The sequence below is a fragment of the Cryptomeria japonica genome, chromosome 9 (genome assembly GCF_030272615.1).
Source record: "Cryptomeria japonica chromosome 9, Sugi_1.0, whole genome shotgun sequence".
NCBI lineage: Eukaryota > Viridiplantae > Streptophyta > Pinopsida > Cupressales > Cupressaceae > Cryptomeria > Cryptomeria japonica.
Window position 1 is genome coordinate 65666270 of NC_081413.1, and position 25463 is coordinate 65691732.

At 35.7% G+C, this 25463-nt stretch overlaps 1 pseudogene; it reads left to right on the forward strand.

Moving 5' to 3' along the window:
* The first annotated feature begins 539 nt into the window (after positions 1 to 539).
* Positions 540 to 1027, forward strand: LOC131033483 (uncharacterized; annotated as a pseudogene).
* Positions 1028 to 25463: the final 24436 nt, after the last annotated feature.

Sequence of the window (25463 nt, forward strand, 5' to 3'; positions counted from 1 at the left end):
GGTTTATTGAATCTTGAAGATGTAGAGTTTGGTAGGAAGGTTGAAGATACAACACATTCCAAATTATAGGATGTTACGATAGATAAAAATGATAAGAGTTTTCCCCCTATTTCAATTGTTTCACCTAGACTTATTGGTTCATTGGAATCCAGTGCAATCGATTTAGGACTGGAAATGATTGCAAAAAAATGGGAATTTAAGCATTTTAGAAGTGGACTATTTGGTGTAGGAGAGCATAGAGCCATGGACAAGGTTCTGGAAGATGTTATATATATGAGGACTTGAGTGAGCATGCAATTCTCTTTATTCTCTATCATTCCTAGTGAAGGGCCCCTCAAATTATCAATGAAGGATGTGGAAGTATCTCCACTCACACTAATATGATGGAGTTAAGTCAAATTTTGTCATCACATCAATATTCTACATTTTTACTCCTTGTTATGAGATCTTACCCAATTTGTTCACTTCTAAAATCTAAATATGATGCAGTTAAAACTTTCTTGAAAGTTGCCCATGTCTAACTTGGCACTATTTTGATTAATCTTGTATCAGATAATGTCAACTTTGATCGTTACTAAGAGTTTTTAAAGGTATTAAGAGGATTCATCGATATGGTTGGTTTAAATTTTTCACTCAAACAATTGACACATAAAAAAAGGTATCTCGAAATCACAAATTCCAAGCAATTGGACTTGGCTGGGCATTTCCCAATTCACTACTAAATATATTGGCACCCATTTGGGTTAAAGCAATGAGACTAGAGTTTACCTTGGATTACCATCTTCATGGGTGAGAGGAAAATGCAAATTTGGTACTAAATATGTCACTAGAAGCTTTAGGATCATTAATGTGGCTTCATAAAAATAAACCCAAGACTTTAGTACCCATCATATATGCAAGTGTTAGTGTATTGGCACCTTTTCCTTCTATTATATGTTACTTGTAGAGAGGAATAGGATGGGACTTCCAAAAGGTTGTTGGATTATTTTCATCATTACCGATGATGTTCATCAATTGGCATCTTTAAGTACCTATCATGAAAACCAAAGATAATGCACTTTTGTTGATTGTTGTAGTTTTGGAGAATGTGTCACAAGTCAATGAATGCTATATAGACAATTTATTAGGATGTTACATTGAACCAAGGATAAATTTTAACATATTTGATATGAGGATTGCCAAGTTGGAGAGGATTATGAAGGTTATGATCTCAAGGAATAGAACTATACTGAGATTTAATTATTGACAGAGGTTGTTATTGATGTCAACAATTGAGAAGATGCAGAGAGGATAAGTGCCACAAAGAGAAAGTGTAGCTGTAGAAATGTATAACACACCGTGTTAGTCACACGAGGGGATACAAAAGGAAAGTATGAAGTATGTTATTGGGACATGTAATTGGACAAGGATGACATAGGTCATAGTATGGTGAAAGCATTGGGAAAAATAGTTTGATTCATAAAAAGTATGGTTGCAGTTAGACTAGCATGTCATGTTAGTTGCACACTATTGTAATGAGATGTCGATAATGTTCGCACCGGGTTATTGCCATCGCTATTTCATTGGGAAATACTTCATGCAGATTAAGGAAATAGTGAAACATAGAAGGTGTATATAACACTCATGTTTGGGATGATCATTGGTTTGTAGACAATTCTCTGCACTAACTAATGAGGGCTGAAAAACAACGAAAAAGAATACAACACATAGCATTTGATTTTTTTCATTTCACTAAGTTAACTATCAAAGAGTTTTGATCACCTAAGAAATTGTGAAAGTGTATAACATGCATGTTATTGATCATCCAATTTTTTGAGGTAGTAGTTTGGGCCCACAGAGATATTTAAGGGATATTCGTTAGTCAAACCTATCTATTGACCCATCCCTTGGAAAAATAGTGAAAAAGATACCAAACTACGAAATGTCATGGTGACTGTGAAGGTTAAGTAGTGGGGCCCATGAGGAAGTATTTTTTCCATTTCGCAAGGAGATCACTGAAGTAATGTAGACTACCAGCAAAATTTTTCATTGGTTCATGGGTCAAACCTTTTCGTTAACCCGACCCATTGTGGAATTGTGAAAATCTTAAGGATTTTCACTATTTCACGAAGGCGACCAACAAATCACTTTTGCCACCTAAGAAACTACAAAATTGGATGATAATTTTCACTATTTCACAAAATCAACTAGCAAGGATTTTGGAGGCCAGAGATTCAGCAAAGGGTTTTTAGGTTGGCATGGAAGAGCATAATACACGTGTTATCGACTAGCCGACTTTTTCATCATTTCATGGAGAAGATTGCCAAAAGGTTTTTAGCTACCAGAGATTTAGTGATAGGGTTTTTGATAAACCCAAATTAGGTTTTTACCAAAATAGATGATTTTGTAGCAATGCTTGCGTGTCGATAGGGAAGATAATTCAATATAGTAATTGACTCGAGTTGACCAAGTGATTTTGATGTCGAAAATGAAGACAAGTTGCTTTCAAGTGGTCGAATATAAAAATTGATATGCCAAAGTCAGTGATTACACAAATTATACATTTAAAGGAAGCAATTGTTGATCCAATCAGTTTACGAGGATGGAGAATGAATTAATGGTGAATTTGTTGCAGATTGGTGTGTGACTCAAGAGGATCATCAGGAAAGATATCAAATCTAACAAGCAGATAGAGATTGCTAAATATTGATGCAGAGCCCTCCTTGTAACCTTCCAAACACCTCAAAATCTATGACATTCACCCCTCAAAATAATAATGGGATCCTATCAAGACAAGGCTCTACAACATTAGTTCAATCCCTTCACCATCTTCAAGACTCATACCTACTCAACTTGGTTAAATGGCTCCAACATACACTTTGAGATGCCCAAGGGTTATGGACTATTAGAACATTTGTTTTTGGTCAAACATGACTCACTTGAACCAGATCCAACCCTGGTTTTGAGGATTCAACCCTATTCCCCATAGTACCCTCACAATTTGGCCTATTTGCTTGTAGCCCCTTTTAGCGAGTAAAGGGACCTTAAGTTCAAACTTTATCAAAAACCCTGGAAAAAAATTATGGATTCAAGTACCCTTTTGTAATTTACACAAATCCCCAAAAGGAAGGGTTAGGGTCTAACAAACAAAGATCTGAACCAGTAGGATGTTGACTATCCTAAAGGGCTAATTAGGCCTCCATTTATGAAGAACCTATATCTAGATGAGTAAACTAGGAAATTACAACACCATGGGTATGTGGGGAACCATAAACCATAAGGGATTCTAGGGTTACACACCTAGAATCATCGTCATTTGCACACAAGGGTAACTTTGTTGTTCAAGGTCTAGGTAGCCACATAGAGATGTCTACCTAGGGTCACTTCAAGCATAGCTCTCCCTTTCTACTCCTGCAAAACAATTCTGGAATCCTAAAATAAATTGACCATAGTTTCCTTTCACCAAATCCCATGGGTCTTAGACTGATAAAGTGCAAGTTATTGCCATGGAGGAGGAAAAACCCAAGGTAAACCCTAGTTTTCTAGGCACCTACTGTAAAATTTGAATATCAGAAGCAAAACACACAAATAGAAATTTAAACCAAACCCAAAACAAATATAACTATCCTCTCCAACCAATTCACATCATTGGGGATTGATCCCAATCCATACAGTACCGTACCCCGTACCAAAACTCCAGATTTGTAGGAAAAACTCAGAATTTTATTAGTTTGATGTCACCAACACTTTCCTCCATACAGTCTCCCCTTGGGAATTGGATCCAAAAGGTGTATAAACCAGTCCAAAACTTCTCTCAACCAATATTAAGATGTTAGAGCCATTGGAGGAGTTCAAATAAACAAAAATGTAAAAAGTGCATAAAAGTTGCTCATGAGAACTTTTGACAACTTTTGCAAAAGTTTTTAAAATGTCATCTTTTGCCTCCTAATGCATTGGTTCAAGTATAAACCCTCCTAAAACATCCTAGAAGCATTAAAAACACTTGGATAATTATGTCCTACACATATTTGATCCCCTATTGTCCAAAAGTCCTAATTGGTTTATAGAAGTGCCAAAATAGGAATTTGGCTCACAAGATGGGTTGTTTATTCCAAACACACAATGTATGATTGAAACATATAAAAAACATTCTAAAGACATGTTTGATGCCTTATCCTCCCTCCTTTGAGTCTGACTTATCATCTTGAAGGGCTTGAACGGGTGCTCTTGCACCATACTCCCCAAAAGAAGAAATCTCAAGTCCACTTGAGATGAGAGTCTGCAGGTCTACACCATGGTCTTTGATCTATTGTTCTGTCATCTACACTACTTCAGAATCAAATTGTCCTTTCCAAGCCACCAAATACTCCATGTAAACTTTGGTGTTTCATGTTTGGGAATGTCATCATCTACAATAACCTGAATTATGTCTTCTCCTACACCAACACTACATTTATAAAGAGTCAAGTCACAAACATTAAAGATAGGTGAAAAACCAAGATCAAGTGGGAGTTGAAGTTCGTAGGCATTTGGGCCACATTTCTTCAAGATTGGGCAGGGTCCAATCTTTCTTTGCATCAAGTTTGTATATCTACCTTTTGGAAGTCTTTCCTTCTTCAAGTGAACCCACACCAAGTCTCACATCGAATTGAACATATCTCTTTTTTTTGTCAGCATGAGCTTTATATCTTTCTATAGATTGTTGAAGTTGAGTCTTAACTTGGTCATGGATTTCCTTTATGGCGGTAGCAAAGGTTTCCCCATCTGTACTAATGGCTTCTCCTTGAGGTAGCTCTCTCAACTACATCACACCCCTTGGGTGGATGCCATATACAATCTGGATAGGTGACTTACCAGTACTCCTATTCACTATATCATTATAGGAGACTTATTCTTGAGACAATATACTATCCCACCTTTCTCCATGCTATCTAGTCAAACAACTTAGCAGATTCCCTAGTGACCTATTTATAACTTCAGTTTGGCCATCCATTTGGGGATGGTAGGCTGAGGAGAAGGATAACTTTTTACCAAGCTTCTTCCAAAGGGTCCTCCAGAAGTGACCCAATAAATTTCACAGTCCTATCAGAGACTATAGTCAAAGGCAAACCATGTATCCAAACAATCTCCTTGAAGAACAAGTCTATAACATAAGAAGCATCACAAGTGGTTTTGCATGGCAAAAAATGTGCCATTTTACTAAACCTATCCACCACTACAAAAATAATATCATATCCTTTCCTTGTCCTAGGCAATCCTAAAACAAAATCCATACTTATGCTTTCCCATGGTCTTGAAGGGATGGGTAAAGGCTGGTATAGGCCTACATTGGTGGACTTTCCCTTTGCCTTTTGGAAGATCACACATGTCTCCACAAATCTCCTAACATCTATCTGCAATTTGGGCAAAAAATAGTGTCTTGCCAAGACCAAAATGGCCTGCCATTGCTCCACAATGTTTCTCCTTAATTATATTTAGTCTCATAGAGCATTTGGGTATGCATAGTTGTGCACTCTTAAACAACAATCCATTTTAAATAAAAAATTGAGAATACTCAACATGAAACTGTTCATCAAATGAAGCACATAGCCTATAAGACTCTCCAAAGTCTTCATCACCCTCATACATGGATTTCAAGGTGTCTATTCCAACACTCTCCAACTGAATCTATTTTGTAGTTAGGACTCTTCTACTCAAAGCATCTGCCACCTTATTCGTGATCCCTTTCTTGTGCTTAAGAATGAAATTGAAAGCTTGTAGGGTCTCTACCCACTTCATGTGTCAGTGATTCAACTTTTCTTGACTATTTATAAAGCTAAGGGTCTGATTGTCTGTGAAGACTATGAATTCTTTTGGTAGCAAGTAGTGTCTCCACTTTTTCAAGGATTGTACTAGAGCATACATCTCTAGGTCATAGGATGAATATCTTCTCTTTGCCTCATTCAAATTCTCACTAAATAATTCAATAGGTCTTCCCTCTTGATTGAGAACTCCCCCAATAGCCATGTGACTAGAATCACACTCCACTTAGAAGATCTTGTTTAGATCAAGTAGGGTATGGACCAGCTGCTCAACAACTTTTCTCTTCAATGTTTCAAAAGAGTTATCTGCTTCTTCTATTCAACTAAACCTACACTTTTATCCTCCCTTTATGGTATCAAGCATAGGAGCACAAATATGGCTAAAGCCTCTTATAAACTTCCTTTAGAAGGTAGCTAAGCCATGAAAATTTCTAAGATCATTCATTGTTCTAGGTGTAGGCCAAGACAATATGACACTCACCTTTTCTTGATACATTTTCAACTCACCATATGAGATTACAAACCCCAAGTAAATGATCTCTTCCTACATAAATAAACACTTTTCCAAGTTGATCATTAATTGTTCTTCATATAATCTTCTTAGGACCAGGTCTACATGTTTTAGATGCTCTCTTTTGGTTTGACTAAAAACTAGAATGTTGTCTAGGTAGACTATAACAAATTTCCCTATGAAATCCTTCAAGGCTTCATTCGTTAACCTTATAAAGGTACTAGGTGCATTGGATAAGCCAAAGGGCATGACTTTCCACTCATACAACCCCTCATTTGTTTTAAATGTAGTCTTCCACTCATCTTCCGGCCTAATCCTAATCTGATGATAGCCACTCTTTAAGTCAACCTTTGTAAAATACCTAGCACCCCCCAAACAATATAACAAATCCTCAATCCTAGGAATTGGAAACCTATACCTAGTAGTAATCTTGTTGATAGATCTTGAGTCGATGGAAAGCCTCCAAGTGCCTTCCTTTTTGGGTGCCAAGACTATAGGGGCTGCACATGGGCTCAAACTTTTGCCAATCAATTCGGACTCCAACAATTATTCAACCTGTTTTGTCATCTCAACATTCTAATCCAGTGTGAGCTTGTATGCTGCTTTATTAGGCAAGGTGGATCCAGGTATAAGGTCTATACAATGGTTTATGTCACTCATGGGAGGTAGTGACCTTGGCATGCCATCAGAGATGACACCCTTGTATTTGTTTAGTAGCTATTGCACTCCAAGGTCAACCAACCTCAATCTGTCCTCTTTCTTGTCTTCAAACCTCTCCACCTTTGTTACTATTGGACTAGGGATAGGGGCATAAAAGATCATGCCTTCATTTGCCATGTTCTTCATGAACTGCTTCTCTCCTAACACCAACACCTTGGCCTCCTTTTGTTTGGTCTCCTCCTCATTCTCCATCAAAGGTAGCAACTCAATCACCTTACCATCTTTGGTGATGGAATATGTGTTCCTAGAACCATCATGTTGTGCCTTCAAATTGAATTTCCATGGTCTCCCAAATAGGAGATGGAAAGCATCCATCTTTGCAATGTAAAACATCAACCTATCTCTATAGTTTCCAATCTGGAATTCTACCCAAGCCTGCTCTTCCATAATAGCTTGTTGTCCTTGTGTGAGCCATGAGACCTTGTAGGGGCAAGGGTGAGGCAGTCTCCTCAACTTTAGTTTCTCCACCATCTCTAGAGACACAAAGTTCTTAGTTGAACCAGATTCTATTAGGACATTGCATACTTTTCCACCTGCTTTGCAAGTGGTCTTGGATAGAGACTTCCTTTGTGGGGGTTCTTTATCATACATCTTCATAGTAGTTACTGATCTTCTGATCATCAAAGCTTCACCTCTTTTAGGGTAGCCATAGCTATTGGGGGTATTGACACTTTGGTATGTATTTGCACTTGCCACACTTTGGCAATCAGCCTCTAAAATCAAGTTACTTCTCCTTTCTCCTATGGAACTAGTACGTTAATCAAGGCATCTATTGGCCATGTGTCCTTATTGATTGCAGTTATAATATCTAATTGGACTTGTACCTTGAGATCTCCCTCTAAATGGTGGTCTTCTTCCTCTGAATTTACCTCTTTGATTGTATCCTCCATTGTTATTAGAACTACTCTCTCCTTTAGTTCCTTCGTGACTAGTTTCACCTTGGTTTCCAAAACCATTTCCCTTACTTCTAAAATAATTTCTTCCACCCCTCTGTTGTCTTCCTATTCCTTTATTTTTCTGCTCTTGTCTCCTTTTGATATTCTCTTCCACCTTGATAGAAAGTTGATGGAATCTACCAATTGTATCCAAGCTAAGAAGGTTTAATTCTTCTTGAATGTTGTACCTTAATCCATTAAGGTACTGGGCAACTTTCTCACTTTCTTCCTCTTTTATTTTAGACTTCCTACATATCCTTTGGAACTCCTCAGCGTATGAGTTTACATCCATCTCCTTCTTCTTGAGATTTTGTCTCCTCTTATGGAGTTGAATTTCATAGTCTCTAGGTACATAGGCCTCTTTTACTAAGGAAACCATCCTCTTCCAAGAAACAACCTTGGGATTGTTGTCCTTCTATCTTTCCTCTTGGGCAAAGTTCCACCAAGTTAGGGCTGCTCCCTTCAACATGGACTTAGCAATCTTCACCTTTTGGTGTCTTGGAATGTCTTCACATTCAAAGAAACTAGACAGGGAGTCTATCCAATCTACCACAACATCTGGTTCCATATTCCTAGTGAAAGTTGGCAAATCAATCTTCTACTCCATGGTTCTCGTCTCCGTGGATTTGAGGGCATTAAGGAAGTTCTTCTAGTAAGGAGGAATCGCTTCTTCCTCTGGCATAGGGATCTCATCCTCATCCCCTTCTTCACCACTACCAGTGGCTCCATATCCCTTCCCATATAATTTTCCTTGCAAGTGGTGGCCTTCTCTCTCACAATCTTTTCCAATTCCATGTTGGTGATTGGTCCTCTAGGGACTTCTTCTTCTTGTACTTCTGACATCTCTCAATTCTCAATCTCCTTACCAAAGCTATTACTAGCTTTGATACCACTTGATGCAGAGCCCTCCTTGTGACCTTCCAAACACCTCAAAATGTATGACACTGACCCCTCAAAACAATAATGGGATCCTATCAAGAAAAGGCTCTACAACATTAGTTCAATCCCTTCACCATCATCAAGACTCATACCTACTCAACTTGGTTAAATGGCTCCAACATACACTTTGAGACCCCCAAGGGTTATGGACCATTAGAACACTTATTTTGGGTCAAACATGACTCACTTGAACTAGATCCAACCCTAGTTTTGAGGATTCAACCCTATTCCCCATAGTACCCTCACAATTAGGCCTATTTGCTTGTAGCCCTTTTTAGCGGGTAAAGGGACCTTAAGTTCAAAATTTATCAAACACCCTAGAAAAAAATTTATGGATTCAAGTACCCTTTTGGAAGTTACACAAATCCCCAAAAGGAAGGGTTAGAGTCTAAAAAACAAAGGTGTGAACTAGTAGGATGTTGACTATCCTAAAGGGCTAATTAGGCCTCAATTTATTAGGCACCTATATCCAGATGAGTAAAATGGGAAATTAAAACACCATGGGTATGTGAGGATCCATAAAAAATAAGGGATTATAGGGTTTCATGCCTAGAATCATCATCATTTGCACACAAGGGTAACTTTGTTGTTCATGGTCTAGGTAGCCACATAGAGATGTCGACCTGGGGTCTCTTCAAGCATACCTCTCCCTTTCTCCTCTTGTAAAAATTTTTTGGAATCCTAAAAAAAATTGACCATACTCTCCTTTTACCAAATCCCATGGGTCTCAGACTGATAAAGTGCAAGTTATGGCCATGGAGGAGAAAAAACCCAAGGTAAACCCTGGTTTTCTGAGCGCCTACAATAAAATTTGAATATCAAGACAAAAACACACAACTAAAACTTCAAACTAAATAAAAAACAAATATAAATCTCCTCTCCAACAAATTCACATCCTTGGGGGTTGATCCCAATCCGTACAGTACCGTACCTTGTACCAAAACTCCAGAATTGTAGGAAAAACTCATAATTTTATTAGTTTGTTGTCACCAAAAATTTCCTCCATAAAATATCTCCTTGGGAATTGGATCCAAAAGATGTATAAACCACTCCACAACTTCTCTCAACTAAAACCAAGAGGTTAGATCCATTGGAGGAGTTCAAATAAACAAAAATGCAAAAAGTGTATAAAAGTTGCTCATGACAACTTTTGCAAAAGCTGTCAAAATGTCATCTTTCGCCTCCTAATACCTTGGGTCAAGTATAACCCCTCCTAAAACATTGTAGAAGAATTAAAACCACTAGGATAACTATTTCCTACACACATTTGATCCCCTATTGTCCAAAAGTCCTAATTGGCTTATAGAAGTGCCAAAATAGGAGTTTGGCTCACAAGATGGGGTTCTTTATTACAAACACACAATGCATGATTGGAACATATACAATACATTATAAAGACATGTTTGATTCCTTATCCTCCCTCCTCTGAGTCTAACTTATCATCATGAAGGGCTTGAAGGGGTTCTCCTGCACCAAATATAATAATATGAGTACAAAGAACAATTAGAAGACATAAAGAATGCATTTAATATGGGCATCTATTTGTGTGAGAGAGATGACTAAATGAAGTGGTGGTTGAAGAGATTTGACAATGGTAGATGAGGTAGCTGAGTTGGCAGAGGCAGAGAAGTGGATGGTGATAAAAAATGGAGAAGGGTATTTAGACAAAAAAATGGGATTGCAAAGCTCTTAAAGGTAGAGATAGGAGAGAGTTTAGTTGCAGAGAGTGAGACATGGAGTAGAAAGAGAAAAGAGCATAAGTGGGAAATAGAGAAAAAGAATAGAGAGTGGAATAGTAGACTCCTTGGGTTGGCTCCCTAAACATATTTTAATCAATGATTTTATTGTGAGGTTGGATAGGAGCAATAGACTCCAACAACTATTCTCACCGAGGTTTTTCCCACATTGGGTTTTCCTCATAAATTGTTGTGTTATGTGATCTATTTTGTGTGTTTGGTGTGTGCTATTAATATATTTGTATTTGCACACTTTGGTTTAAAGGTTTAGAATATCACTGATTCAGCCCCCTCTTTGTGATCACTTGTGTTCTTCAATGACCTATTAGAGCACTAGGTTCCCTATTTGAAAAAGCTTTCTCCAACTTGGGTAGATTTTGGTTAGTGAACACAATGGCTAGGAATGAATCCTCTTCTTTTAAAGAACCTGTATTTAATGGCACAAACTATGCCTTCTAGAGTATAAGAATGGAAACTTATTTATTCTCCTTAGGTTTTGATGTCTATGAAAAATGGTTATAATTTCCATCAAGTTCCTCCAATAGATCTTGATGCTAAAAAATAATATGAGAATAATTCGAGAGCCAAGAATGCCATCCTTAGTGACCTACCTAATATTGAGTTTGTTAAATTTATACACTGCACATCTATGAAAGAAACATTAGACAAGCTAAAAATAATCTATGAAGAAGATGTCAAGGTAAAGGAGGCCAAACTGCAAAATCTTAGAGGTCAATTTGAAGGACCAAAAGTGAAGGAAGAAGAGAAAATAGCTAAATACATCCAAAGAGTAGATGAAATTGTAAATGCAATAAGGGGACTTGGAGAGGATGTCTCAAATGAAGTTATTATCAAGAAGTTTCTGAGATTGTTAACCACAAGGTATGACACAAAGGCCTCTTCTATTGAAGTAGATAAAGACTTAAAGACTTTCTCTATGGTTGCACTAGTATATTTGGCCTCAAATTCTTATGGCTGTTCGTTATGATTTTGACTCAAATTTGTTGGACTGCTGACAACCAACACCATCAAAAACTTTTAGTTGAACATTCTAATGGTGTTCAAGACTGTTGGAATTGCAACGAAGGTGACGACTCTTTCAACGACAACCATGATTTCCCTTAGCCATCGGTAAAACTTGATAAGTCACCAGAATTCCAACGCCTTGTAGGTAATGTTCAATGACTAAGGCGTTAGAATAGATTGGAATTCCAACAGCCCCCTCACTTCTTAGCTATCAGTAAAAATTGATAAGATATCAGAATTCCAACAACAACTAGCGCATCCACACTGATGAGTATTTTGCATGTATGACGCTTTAGGTGTCTAAATTTAGATGGCCCTGTCACTATGTAGCCATCAGAATTTTGATGGCACGAGGGCATCCACACTAATGAGGATGTTGTATGTGTGATGGTTCAGGCATCTGAATTTAGACGGCCCTGTCACGGTTTAGCCATCGGACATCCAATGAATATGACGACATCCGCACCAATGAGGATGTTGTATGTGCGACAGTCTGGGCATTGACAAAACTTGATAAGTCATCAGAATAAACTAGGTGGGCATCAAAATTTCGACGACCCTTCAATTCTTAGCCATCGGCAAAACTCGATAGCCATTAGAATAAATTGGGTGGGCATCAGAATTCTGATGACCTCTCACTGCTTATCTGATGATGATGTTCTCAGACATAGAACATCCTTGTCAGATTCTTGGTGGATGGAAAGGTTTACACTTATTGACCAATATGATAATACTAAAGATTCATTATTCTGTATCAGCCAACCAAATGACAATAAAAAAAATTTGACAATATAATCATGTGACAGTTCGGGCATCGAATGCTTGGTGCATGGAAAGATTTGAACTGATTGACCAATACAATAATACTAACGATTCATTATTTTGTATCAACTAACCAAACAACAATAAAAACAATTTGACAATCGAATCTTTCCACTCAAAGATCAGCCTCAAAAAACCATGTATGATTGAAGAATTGTGTCCCACATTAAGTTCTTCAATCCCATCAATAGCCACCCATAGATGGCATACCATAAGCTAGTATGGGAGGCATTCCCATTCCACTCATACCTTGCTAAAAGAAACCTCCCATGCCCACTCCCATGCCAGGGATTGGAGGTGCTGGCAATGCAAAGGGGAAGAAGTTGAGAATACATATTATGTAAACAAAATAGGCACATATTTATTTTTGTAGAAGATTCAAAATGTTTATTAAAGAGAAATTTAAAATATTCATAGAATCATCAGAGTATATAAAGAACCTGAAGTAGGTATGGAAACACAAATTCAATCATATTATTCATCCAGGCAAGTTCCAAAGCCACATCTAGTCTGATCAAGTCATAACATATGAACAAGCATGAAGCAAAGCATTCTCTCTTGCCTTGTAGTTCCAAATGCAAAAGTAAGCCCCATTTCAATGCCCTAATCCAAAATGAAAAAAAAAAATATACTTTAGGCCGTGAGAGAGAACAACCAACTATATGTTTTACCAATTGTATACATGTTCCAGAAAATACACCACCAATTCCTCTGCAAGTTCACGATCACCCAATTGAGAACTAGTTTCCATTGCATCCTTGTTAAGATTATCCTTTTTAGATAGTGCAATATGTTAGCACATAATTTTTCTATAATTTCCTGAAAAATGCTATTTTTCTATAATTTCCCTAATTATGCTCTTAAAATTGTGCATGCTATTTTCTATAATTTTCTTGATTTTGCTCTTAAAATGCTATATTCTATAAACAAAATAGGCACATATTTATTTGAATTTTTTAAAACCATCAGTAGAGTAGAACAAGTGATCCTTGAGCCTCAATTAAGAAAAATGCATACCTATTGAGCAACAAGATCTTTCTCTTCTTTCTCCTTGGATTTCTCTTCTTGGACAACCTCTAACTCATTCCACAAAATACCCATTCCACAAAATACACCAGCAATTCCTCTACAAGTTCAAGATCACTCGATTGAGAACTAGCTTCCATTTCATCCTTGTAAATATTATCCTTTTTCGACAGTGCAATATGTTAGCACATAATTTTTCTATAATTTCTTTAAAAATGTTATTTTTCTATAATTTCCTTAATTATGCTCTTAAAAATGCGCATGCTATTTTCTATAATTTTCTTGATTTTGCTCTTAAAATGCTATATTCTGTAAACAAAATAGGCACATATTTATTTGAATTTTTTAAAACCATCAGTAGAGTAGAACAAGTGATCCTTGAGCCTCAATTAAGAAAAATGCATACCTATTGAGCAACAAGATCTTTCTCTTCTTTCTCCTTGGATTTCTCTTCTTGGACAACCTCTAACTTGTTCCACAAAATACCCATTCCACAAAATACACTAGCAATTCCTCTACAAGTTCAAGATCACTTGATTGAGAACTAGTTTCCATTGCATCCTTGTAAATATTATCCTTTTTTGACAGTACAATATGTTAGCACATAATTTTTCTATAATTTCTTTAAAAATGTTATTTTTCTATAATTTCCTTAATTATGCTCTTAAAAATGCGCACGCTATTTTCTATAGTTTCCTTAATTATGCTCTTAAAATTCTATATTCTGTAAACAAAATTGGCACATATTTATTTGAATTTTTTAAAACCGTTAGTAGAGTAGAACAAGTGCTCCTTGAGGCTCAATTAAGAAAAATGCATACCTGTTGAGAAACAAGATCTTTCTCTTCTTTTTCCTTGGATTTCTCTTCTTGGACAACCTCTAACTCATTCCACAAAATATACCAGCAATTCCTCTGCAAGTTCACGATCACCCAATTGAGAACTAGTTTCCATTGCATCCTTGTAAAGATTATCCTTTTTAGACAATGCAATATGTTAGCACATAATTTTTCTATAATTTCCTTAATTATGCTCTTAAAATGCTATATTCTCTAAAAAAAATAGGCACATATTTATTTGAATTTTTAAAAACCATGAGTAGAGTAGAATAAGTGCTCCTTGAGGCTCAATTAAGAAAAATGCATACCTGTTGAGCAACAAGCTCTTTCTCTTCTTTCTACTTGGGTTTCTCTTCTTGGACAACCTCTAACTCATTCCACAAAATACGTGTTCCACAAAATACACCAGTAATTCCTCTGCAATTTCATGATCACCCGATTGAGAACTAGTTTTCATTGCATCCTTGTAAAGATTATCCTTTTTAGACAATGCAATATGTTAGCACATATTTTTTCTATAATTTTCTTAAAAATGCTATTTTTATATAATTTCCTTAATTATGCTCTTAAAAATATGAATTCTATTTTCTATAATTTCCTTAATTATTCTCTTAAAATTCTATATTCTATAAACAAAATAGGCACATATTTATTTGAATTTTTAAAAACCGTTAGTAGAGTAGAACAAGTGCACCTTGAGGCTCAATTAAGAAAAATGCATACCTGTTGAGTAACAAGATCTTTCTTTTCTTTCTCCTTGGATTTCTCTTCTTGGACAACCTCTAACTTGTCCTTAACATGCTCATCAACTTTTGTAGTGTATTCTCGAATGAACTTTGAAAAATAAATTATTTGAATATTAGCTATTTAATTGTGGAGAAGATTTAAAGAGAAACTTAAAATATTCACAGAATCATCCGAGTATATCAAGAACCTGAAGTAGGTATGGAAACACAAAGTCATTCATATTATTCATCCAGGCAAGTTCCAAAGCCGCATTTGGTCTTATCAAGTCATGGCATATGAACAAGCATGAAGCAAATCATTCTTTCTTGCCTTGTAGTTCCAAATTGAAAAATTAAGCCCCATTTCAATGCCCCAATCCAAAATGAAAATTCAAAATATATTTTACCCCATGAGAGAGAACAACCAACTATATATTTTACCAATTATATACCTGTTCCACAAAATACACCACCAATTCCTCTGTAAGTTCATGATCACCCGATTGAGGTGAGGAGGTATCAGGATACCATATACCTATGAGAGAGTGTAGCAAGCCAGAGTTGTACTCATCGGTAGAAGTTATACCAATCAAGGAGCAAAGTTGAGGAGAATTGATGAATCAGAAAAAACTTTACCGATATGACCCATCAACATAGTAAATACTAGCGGTAACAGTGGAGAATTGTCTTTTTGATAGCCGCTGAGGCTATCAATAAGACTTATACCTATAAGAGTGGCGATAAGAAGAGTCCATCAGTATATCAAAGTGATTGGTATGTGTTACTTTGAGTCACCCTGATATGTGAAGAAATCATCGGTGAAACTTATACCAATGAAACATACTCTATCGGGAAGACTTTGCTTATCGGTATGCTTCATTTCAGATTACCCCGATACCCAATGAAGGAGTGGACTGATTGAGCGGAGCGAAGACACTATCGGGAAGACTTTTGGTGATGATGTCGGTTGCATCGATATAGCCAAAGTGATCGATATGTGTTACTTTGATCCACCCCAACACCCAAAGAAATCATCAGTGAAACATATATCGATGGACTATACTCTATCGAGAAGACTTTTCTTATTGGTATGTTTCATTTCGGATTACCCTAATACCTGATGAAGGAGTGTACTGATTGAGTGGAGCAAAGACACTATCGAGAAGACTCATCGCGATGAAGTCAGTTGCATTGGTATATCCAAAGTGATCGGTATGTGTTACTTTGAGCCACTTGACACCCGAAGAAATAATCGGTGAAACATATACCGATGGAACATACTCTATCAGGAAGACTTTTCTTATCGGTATGTTTCATTTAGGATTACCCCGATACCTGATGAAGGAGCAGACTGATTGAGTGGAGCAAAGACACTATCAGGAAGACTCATGTTGATGAAGCCAGTTATATCGGGAAGATCTATGCTAATGGTGAAGCCCATCAGGGAAACAATTCCTATCATGATTATGCTAAATGAGCTCACCCGATGCTCGATGAGAATATTGGTTTGAGATATACCGATGAGGAGGAAAAGGAGTCATCGACTTAGGGTATCCCAATAAGAGAAAGTAAGATGTCAAAGTAGATAAAGGGTTATTCAGAGAGCGCCAAAAGGGAAATATTCATTGAGGAGACATATGCTGACAAGCCGTTGTCATATCAGAGTTCAAAACCAAAATTTTTAAAAGTCTTCTATTTAATACTTGCAGTAGATATGCATCTATGGTTCACACGAGGCAAATTTTATGAGAAGTTCATTATTGCAAAAGAATATGACGGAACTAGAAATTGCCTTGTCTAAATACTATGTTGGTGAAAGAAGAATACATAGATAGAACACATTGCGCCTTTGAAAAATAGAGCAGAGGATTATAATTGCAGAAATGGAAACTTAGATTTCAACAGGAAAGAAGAGGGTGGCCAAGAGTCCTGACTCTAAGGCAGAGAAAGGAAAAACTGAAGAGGTGCCTTGAGTAAAGAAGTTAAACCAAGACATGTAGATGAAATGTAGGCACTCGGCCCAAAATCCAGAAGGTCAAAGCAACACTTTCCGGGGAGAGACCAACTAGAAGACAAGTACAGAGAAGTTGGAGATGTCTGAGCCAAGGTAAGGGGACATGAACTATTTATGTTCCACTATTTGAGAAGGAGCAAGGAGATGTCGCTCTGCAATCCTTGGATGACAAATTTAGGTGAGCTAACAGTCCCCAATGTTTTTGTAAACATAAGATTGCTAGATATTTTGGTGAGGAATTATAATTTGGTGAAGAGGTGCATTCAGCTCCCAAATGGGGAAGCATTTATTAGATTTTCTGTGGGTACCATAAATGAGGTTTTCAATATAGACCCCAGTCCTAATAAGCCCTTGTCCTTTGGGGAGTTGGAGGAAGAATACCTCAAAATGGACACTACATATACTAGCTGGAAGTTTTCCATTCACAAGAGGCAGGCAGGAAAATTAACAGAAGAAGATGGGCCACCATTCAACATTGATTTGTTTAGACACTACTTGCAGTACACATATATGTCATGTGGTCAAATAGGAGGGGTGGAGGTGCCTAATCTGGCAAGCACTGGGTCACTAGTATTAGCCTCTGATATACAAATATATGAACCTTGGCCTTTTGACTATGCAGCATATCCGGTGGAGAGGTTGCACGAATTTTTTTTAAACCTTAGGGATGATACTCATCCTAATTTCAAATTGTATTCACTATTGATGCATCTAGTGTTATTTAATGGATATGTAAAGGGTTTTTTGGACCGAGGGCCTAACATTAAATACCAAGAATAGGGAAGGTGAGGAGCAACCTATCCAATTGTGGACATCTCTATGGGATTCTCAATATATGAGGTCCAACTATATTAAGTTTGAAGAACGTATCATGATTCCATTGTACCGAATGTATGGGATTTCATGTGAAGGGTCTATCTTTGATGAGATAAAGAGGCTCCTAAGACCCAGGGATTATGATGAAATACAGATTATTGATCATAACTGGGGGGACTGGTTTGTGAATAAGGATTTTACATGTTTTAGAGTATATGGATTTGAGTGGAGCCCCTACATGCTACCAAAACTAGTACCAGATATAATAGCTTATCTAGAGATTGTGAGGCAATTGAGTGTGTCCAATGCTAAACATTTTATAGATATGCATAAGCAAGCCTTCCTTCCTAGGGCACTGAGTTTTGGTGATTTCACCATAGTTTCAACCAAAGATTATGAAATAATTTATAAGAAGTTGATAGAAGAATACAATTTGTATGAGCGTTATGCTAGGAAAAACTATGATCCTGAAGGGTACATTAAGTCTTGCAAGAAGAGGCAGAACTTGAGAGGTTATCTGCATGTCAGTATTGAGGCTGAAGATATCTTCAGGAACATGGAGGATGTAGAGACCAAAGAGGTAATTGATTAACTGAATAATGAATTGGCAAAAAAGAGATGAAGACTCGAGGAAATTGAAACCTAGGAGGAGGTAGAAAGTAAATCTGATGAGAATGTAATTGTCTCTAGATGGAAAGTGTCAGAGAAGGAAGAAGAGACAGACATGCAGGGAAAAATAGAGATAGCATTAGAAGTTCATGCTGACTCTTAGTTAGAGGGGTTTTTCTACTTTTGTTGTTTATGATGTTTTTATTCATTCCAAAGAATTTAGAACATTCTTGTACAATTTTAAAGGGAAGAAATTGAAGGACTCTATTCCCAAAATAACGCCTAATAATGAGGTTGAGTTGTTAAAGAAATTAAAAGAGGAAACTAATGCAGAGATAACCACAATGGCCCCTCAAAAGGGGAGGCAACTTCTTACAGAGGCTGGGGTGATTTTGTTTCCCAAATGGGACCTCAGTGCTTCTTTTATCTTTGACAGTTTACTCCATTCAGAAAACAAGGAATTTAAATTGGATATACAAGGTGTAAATGATGTATTTATTGGTTCAAGATTTGACCAGGATGAGGAATATTTGAGGTTATGGGGTTTGTATCCTCCCAAGAGACCAAAGATCATTGATGTTGACAAGGCCTTTGGCCATATGATGAAACTAAAAGTTGGTGAAATTGATCCAATTGTTTCTATTGATATCAAAGTGGATATTTCAAAATTCAATAAAGCACAGATGGTTGGAGTATTGAGGGAGAGGAACCAATACAAGGAATTGTATGAAGAAATGTTAAGGAGAAGTGGGAAATAGGTGCCAATGGTTCTTACTCCAGATAGATCTCAATGGAAAAAAATGTGAGGAGTTGCAACAAGAAAATAAAAGGATATTAAAACAGATCTAAAGTATGAGGGCAGATACTGCTGTTGTATTACTAACTAAAAGATTTGAGGTTTTACAAGGCTTTCTGAAAGAATTCTAAACATTGTTTCAAAAGAACATGGACAATGTAGTTTCACACAACAAAATTTCAAACAGATTGGGAACAAGGTTGCATGATAAAACAATGGCCAAAGAGGAAACAAAAGAAATTGAAAAAATAAAGATGTTGCTAGCTAAACACAATAAATTTGATGAAAAATTACAATTTGAATATGATGAATGCAAAGACACTGTTAAACATGGTTTCCCACAGTTAACTAATCAGAAGGGTGAGCTAAAGGATAAAGATGCATGGATCTTAGAATGTCATAGTCTTCTCAATGCTGCCCTTGATATTGCCCAAATTGATGGAATTGAATTGAAAGAGACTGTGAAACAGATGGACAACTTTGTCACGCTGGAACTCATTTCCAAGGATACCATCCATGATGTAGACACATATAAGTCAGAGAAGTACTTGGAGCATATCCAGAACTACAACAAGATCTTGGGAGACTAGACCTGATGTCTAAGTTGGAGCCTAGAGTCATGTTTTTCTATGTTTTTTTAATATGTTCATATTGTAAAAACAATTTTTAGGAAGTTAGTTTTTGTTAGTTTTATTTTTAATCAAAGGGTATGCCATATCACTTTCAAACTAAATCATCATTTACAAATGGAGGATCTTTTAGAACAAGTGGGGGAGATACCTCAAATTTTATTATCTTATCAAGACAATTTTATACAACACTTATGCAGTTTGTTTTCTAGAAATATCAAATTTTATGGATGATACATATTGAAATCGATTGGTTTGATTATCTATTTTCAATATAAATTTCAAGTGTTCTTCATTCTGAATGGTATATGCTTTTCAATTGATTGATTAGTTCCATGTGATAAATCTATTTTATTAGATTTCATCAATGTGCTATCTTATGCTATTGTGATTGAGACTAATTTTCAGTTTGAGCATTAGTTTGAAAGGTTGGCTGGTAAGTTTCAAATTGTCTTATTGGTCTTTCAAAGAAGAGTTAAAATTCAATAAGACTAACTACATTTTATATTTCAGTTACAATCCATATAGATACTTTTGATGTGATGGTCTTGTTTTGAAAACAAGTTATTAAAATTGTCTCCATGGTTATATGTAGGATCTTTCAATTTGAAATAGTATGAAATCAGTAAGGGATGAAGGCATTGGTCTATTGTTGATCTGATATAATTAAAGCAGGTATTTTCAGAAGCAATATTCATCAAGGAATTCAAGAAGTTTGTGTTTCTCAACCTAATTGAAATTGAAGATCATTACAAAACTATTGAAATTGAAAGATCATTACACTTTAACTTAAATGAAAGAACCAATAGAGAAGTTCCTCTCACCCTATGAGAAAGCCCTATCTAATCAAATTTATGTGCATATCTATAGATTCTAGAAACCTATCATAATATTCATCTTCTACATAAATTTCATTCAAACCCTCATTAACATTAGCTACATTGTTGCTCTGTACTGCGACCATGTACGACTTCACAAGATGGAGATGTCTAGCATGGATAAATAATACAACAGAACAAAAGACAGTCATGAAATTTTTCCAAACCAAATAGCTTCTAAAGAGAACATCTAGAAAAACTTAATACCCAAGTGAAAAGAATCTCGGTAATCCTAAAATAGTAACATAAAAAAAGATTTTAGAGCCATACCTTACGCATGATGTCAACCACTAGTGTGTGGTCTACCCTAAGGGAAAGGACATTCAAGAGGTAATTAATAAGATCTGGGTGTTCTTGCAAATAAAAGTGTACAACTTTGTAGTACAATTCAACCTTGGCCACTTTAACTATAACATCTTTCAATTGCATATGATCCCTTTCCTCTAGAGAATGGTTCATGATAGTAGTGGCAGCATTATCATATTCATCATCTTGAATATATAAATATGTAAGTTCCTTCCAATGTTGTTTCTCATCACAAACACAGATATGAGTTCATCAAAGCGACCCCTGTTTTGATAGTAATCACTAACCTCTTCCAAGTCATCCACCTAGAACAAAAAATAAATGTCAAAATCACAAAAAATATAGATTTCTCATGCGGCAAGTTTCATATAACCACCTCATGCTTTTCTTGTCTTTCCTTGCTTTCCTTTGACATGTCAATCAGTCTATGAAAAGTTTGAAATATGTTAGATTATATAAATATAAAGAGTAATTATTACATAATTATATTCTTAATAGTATCACATACCTTCTTCTAGCATCTAGTGGTGGATTTCCTTTTTTCCTTTCAACTCTCTCCTTCACATCCAAAATTAGGTCCTTCCACTCCCTCTCTGGAATCATGGGGGGATGCTCATACTTTACATTATTCTCTAAATGTGTCCTATACTGGTCCCTCACATACTTTAGATATGTGCTAGCTTTTTCAAGGAGCACAGTTTTGTCAAATGTGTCATTTTCGAACAACTCAACCATACGGTTTGTGAGTTCATCTTTTAACCTGTTTTCTTGGTCATTCCACATTTTAAGCAAAAACAAACCTATTAGATTTAGAAATGAATTGAAGCTACCTTTAATATAGTTCAAGAAATGGATCAAAGAAAAACTATTCTCGAAATGATGTATAATAAAAATAGTGGATTAGGGTTAGTTCACATAAGATGTTCCACCTTTTACATATGGTGGGCCCAAACATCTGCAATGCAATGTTATTAAGATTTTTATAAAAAATATCATTACCTGCAAAAAAATCATGGGATAATTAGTCCAAAATGAGTGATCAGTAAGTAAATAATAATTACACTATATATAATAATAATTTTAAAGTACCTGGAACCTTTTCTATCTTCAAGGGAATCAATTCTTCATCGCTCACCGCTAATGTGGTCTGCAATATTCCCATACCAGTAACACAAGAAGATCTTGGAAAGGATGGTATGGTATCAGTAGTATTCATCTCTAGCGCATCCTCATGTGCATCTCTTGCTACAGAAAATGAATCCACTATAAAATACCCACAATAAAGAACACTTCAAGGGAAATAAACACATAACAAAAGGGAGAGAAAAAGAGGGATCTACCAACAGTGAGCGAGTCAACATGATGAGCAGTAGAGGACATATGCGTGCTACTTGTTGTCAATATTGCAATCGGCAATAACCTCGAATGAGGTGGCCTTTCCATAGGAACATTGGTAGCACCTGAAGAATAATACATTAAATATATGAAAACTGCAAGAATTGTAAACAAGGATGAACCTTTATTAAGAGTTGTAAAGAAATATGAACCTTTATTAAGTGTTTGATACTAATCTTAATGATACAACAATATGAAGGAGAATAAGGAAGGTAGGTTATGATGAGAGACAAAGGTATGTAAATTTGTGACAAGAGGGTAGTGTAAGTGATAAACTAGTATAGTCCTTACAGAAGATAGTCCATGGAATCTATTTATTTAGATTGCTTCAATGTGCTATCTCATGTTGTCAAACTTCACGATGTATTATTGGTCTTTGTAATGTCCCTACTTTGAAATATAATTTAATAATAGTAAATTAAAATACAAGTGATCAGATCAGATCAAATGAGAACTTCTAATTGTGCAACTAAATACTTTATTGACAGTTTAATACATATTTTGATGCGATATTCCATTTACTGATTCTTACAATTCATGTGGAAAGTTTCATATAACCATCAGAGCCAAGTTTGTGTTGCCCATGCTTTTTTTTTTGTCTTGCCTTGGTTTCCTTTGATGTGCAACTTAGTCTATGAAAAGTTTCAAATATGTTAGAATATATAAATATAAATAGTAATTAGTACATCATTAGATTCTTAATAGTATCACATACCTTCTTCTGGCGTCTAGTGGTAGATTTCCTTTTTTCCTTTCAACACTCTCCTTCGCATCCAAAATTAGGTCCTTCCACTCCCTCTTTAGAATCATGGGGGGATTCTCATACTTTACATTCTTCTCTAAATATGTCCTATAGTGGTCCCTCACATACTTTAGATATGTGCCATTTTTTTCAAGGAGCTTGGTTTTGTCGAATGTGTCATTTCCAAACAACTCAACCATATGGTTTGTGAGTTCATCTTTTAACCTGTTTTCTTGGTCATTCCATATTTTAAGAAAAAACAAACCTATTAGATTTAGAAATGAACTGAAGCTACCTTTAATATGGTTCAAGAAACGGATCAAAGAAAAACTATTCTAGAAATGATGTGAAATAAAAATAGTGGATTAGGGTTAGTTCACATATGATATTCTAGCTTTTACATATGGTGGGCCCAAACATATGCAATGCAATGTCATTAAGATTTTTATAAAAATATCATTTACTACAACAAAATCATGGGATAATTAGTCCAAAATGAGTGATGAGTAAGTAAATTACAATTACACTATATATAATAATAATTTTAAAGTACTTGGAACCTTCTGTATCTTCAAGGGAATCAATTCTTCATTGCTCACCACCAATGTGGTCTGCAACATTCCTGTACTAGCAATATGGGAATATCTAGGAAATGATGGTATGGTATCAATAGTATTCACCTATGGTGCATCCTCATGTGCAGCTCCTGCTGCAAAAAATGAATCCACTATGAAATGCCCCAAAGAAAGAACACTTCAGGGAAATAAACACATAACAAAAGAGAGAGAAAATGAGGGATCTACCAATAGTGGGTGGGTCAATATGACGAGCAGTAGAGGATGACTGCATGCTTCCTATTGCTGACATTGTAGTTAGAAATAACCTTGAATGAGGTGGCCTTTCCATAGGAGCATTGGCAGCACCTAAAGAATAATACATTAAATATATAAAAACTGCAAGAATTGTAAACAAGGATGAACCTTTATTAAGAGTTGTAAAGAAGTATGAACCTTTATTAAGAGTTGTAAAGATATATGAACCTTTATTAAGTGTTTGATACTAATCTTAATGATACAATAGTATGAAGGAGAATAAGGAAGGTAGGTTTTGATGTAGTACAAAGGTATGTAAATTTGTGATAAGAGAGCAGTAGAAGTGATAAACTAGTATAGTCCTTACATAAGATAGTCCATAGAATATATTTATTTAGATTGTTTCAATGTGCTATCTAATGTTGTCAAACTTCACATTGTCTTATTGGTCTTTGTAATGTCCCTACTTTGAAATATAATTTAATAATAGTAAATTAAAATACAAGTGATCAGACCAAATCAAATGAGAACTTAGAATTGTGCAGCTAAATACTTTAATAACAGTTTAATAATCTATTATTACAATCATATATACACAAAACTTATTATTTTCATTTTAAAGAGAGAGCAATAGTATAGACAGGGAAAGGCCCATGTAAATAATACTAGCATTAAAAAAGAAAGTTGACAAGTCCAAATAAGGAGTAGTTTTAATGTATAGAACATGGTCATCACCTACACTACTTGCAATACCCTGATCATGTCCCCGGGGTTAATGATCAGACATGAAATTCTGTAAAATCAACATGTACATATTTTAGTTAGTGACATAAAAGAGTATAAAATATAAACCATTATTGAACTTTTGTTATAATTAAAGCTTTCATTACTGCTTACTCGCATGTTTTCTACTGCTTGCATCAATTGATTCAGCCTATCTTTTATCTCATCTATCTGAGGGGTCACGCATACCAAAGCAACAATCTCTTTATTAATTTTTGTGATAGACATTTTTATAACTTCTACAAGGTTTGTGGAAATTGTGTAGTCCTCATCACTTAATACCATGTTGAGGTGTTGATGTAAGGGAGGTTTCTTTCCCTTTCCCTGAACATCTGTCTATGACAAGAATATTATTAACACTATCAAAACTACTCCAAAATAGTCAACAAAATAACATAATAATGTAACAATTTGCTTCTATCTAATTTGTACAATTACAATGAGGTTTACTTGCTCGGTAGAAGTGTCGGGACCTACATCCTTGTGTAGTACCCCTCCTCAGTTGAACTTATCAGACTCATATTTAACTATTGGTTACTTTCAGTGGATACATTACTATGATGTGTTATTTAGACTTATATGACATTATTTCATGCTTTATCTGGATATGAGATGCATAATTTA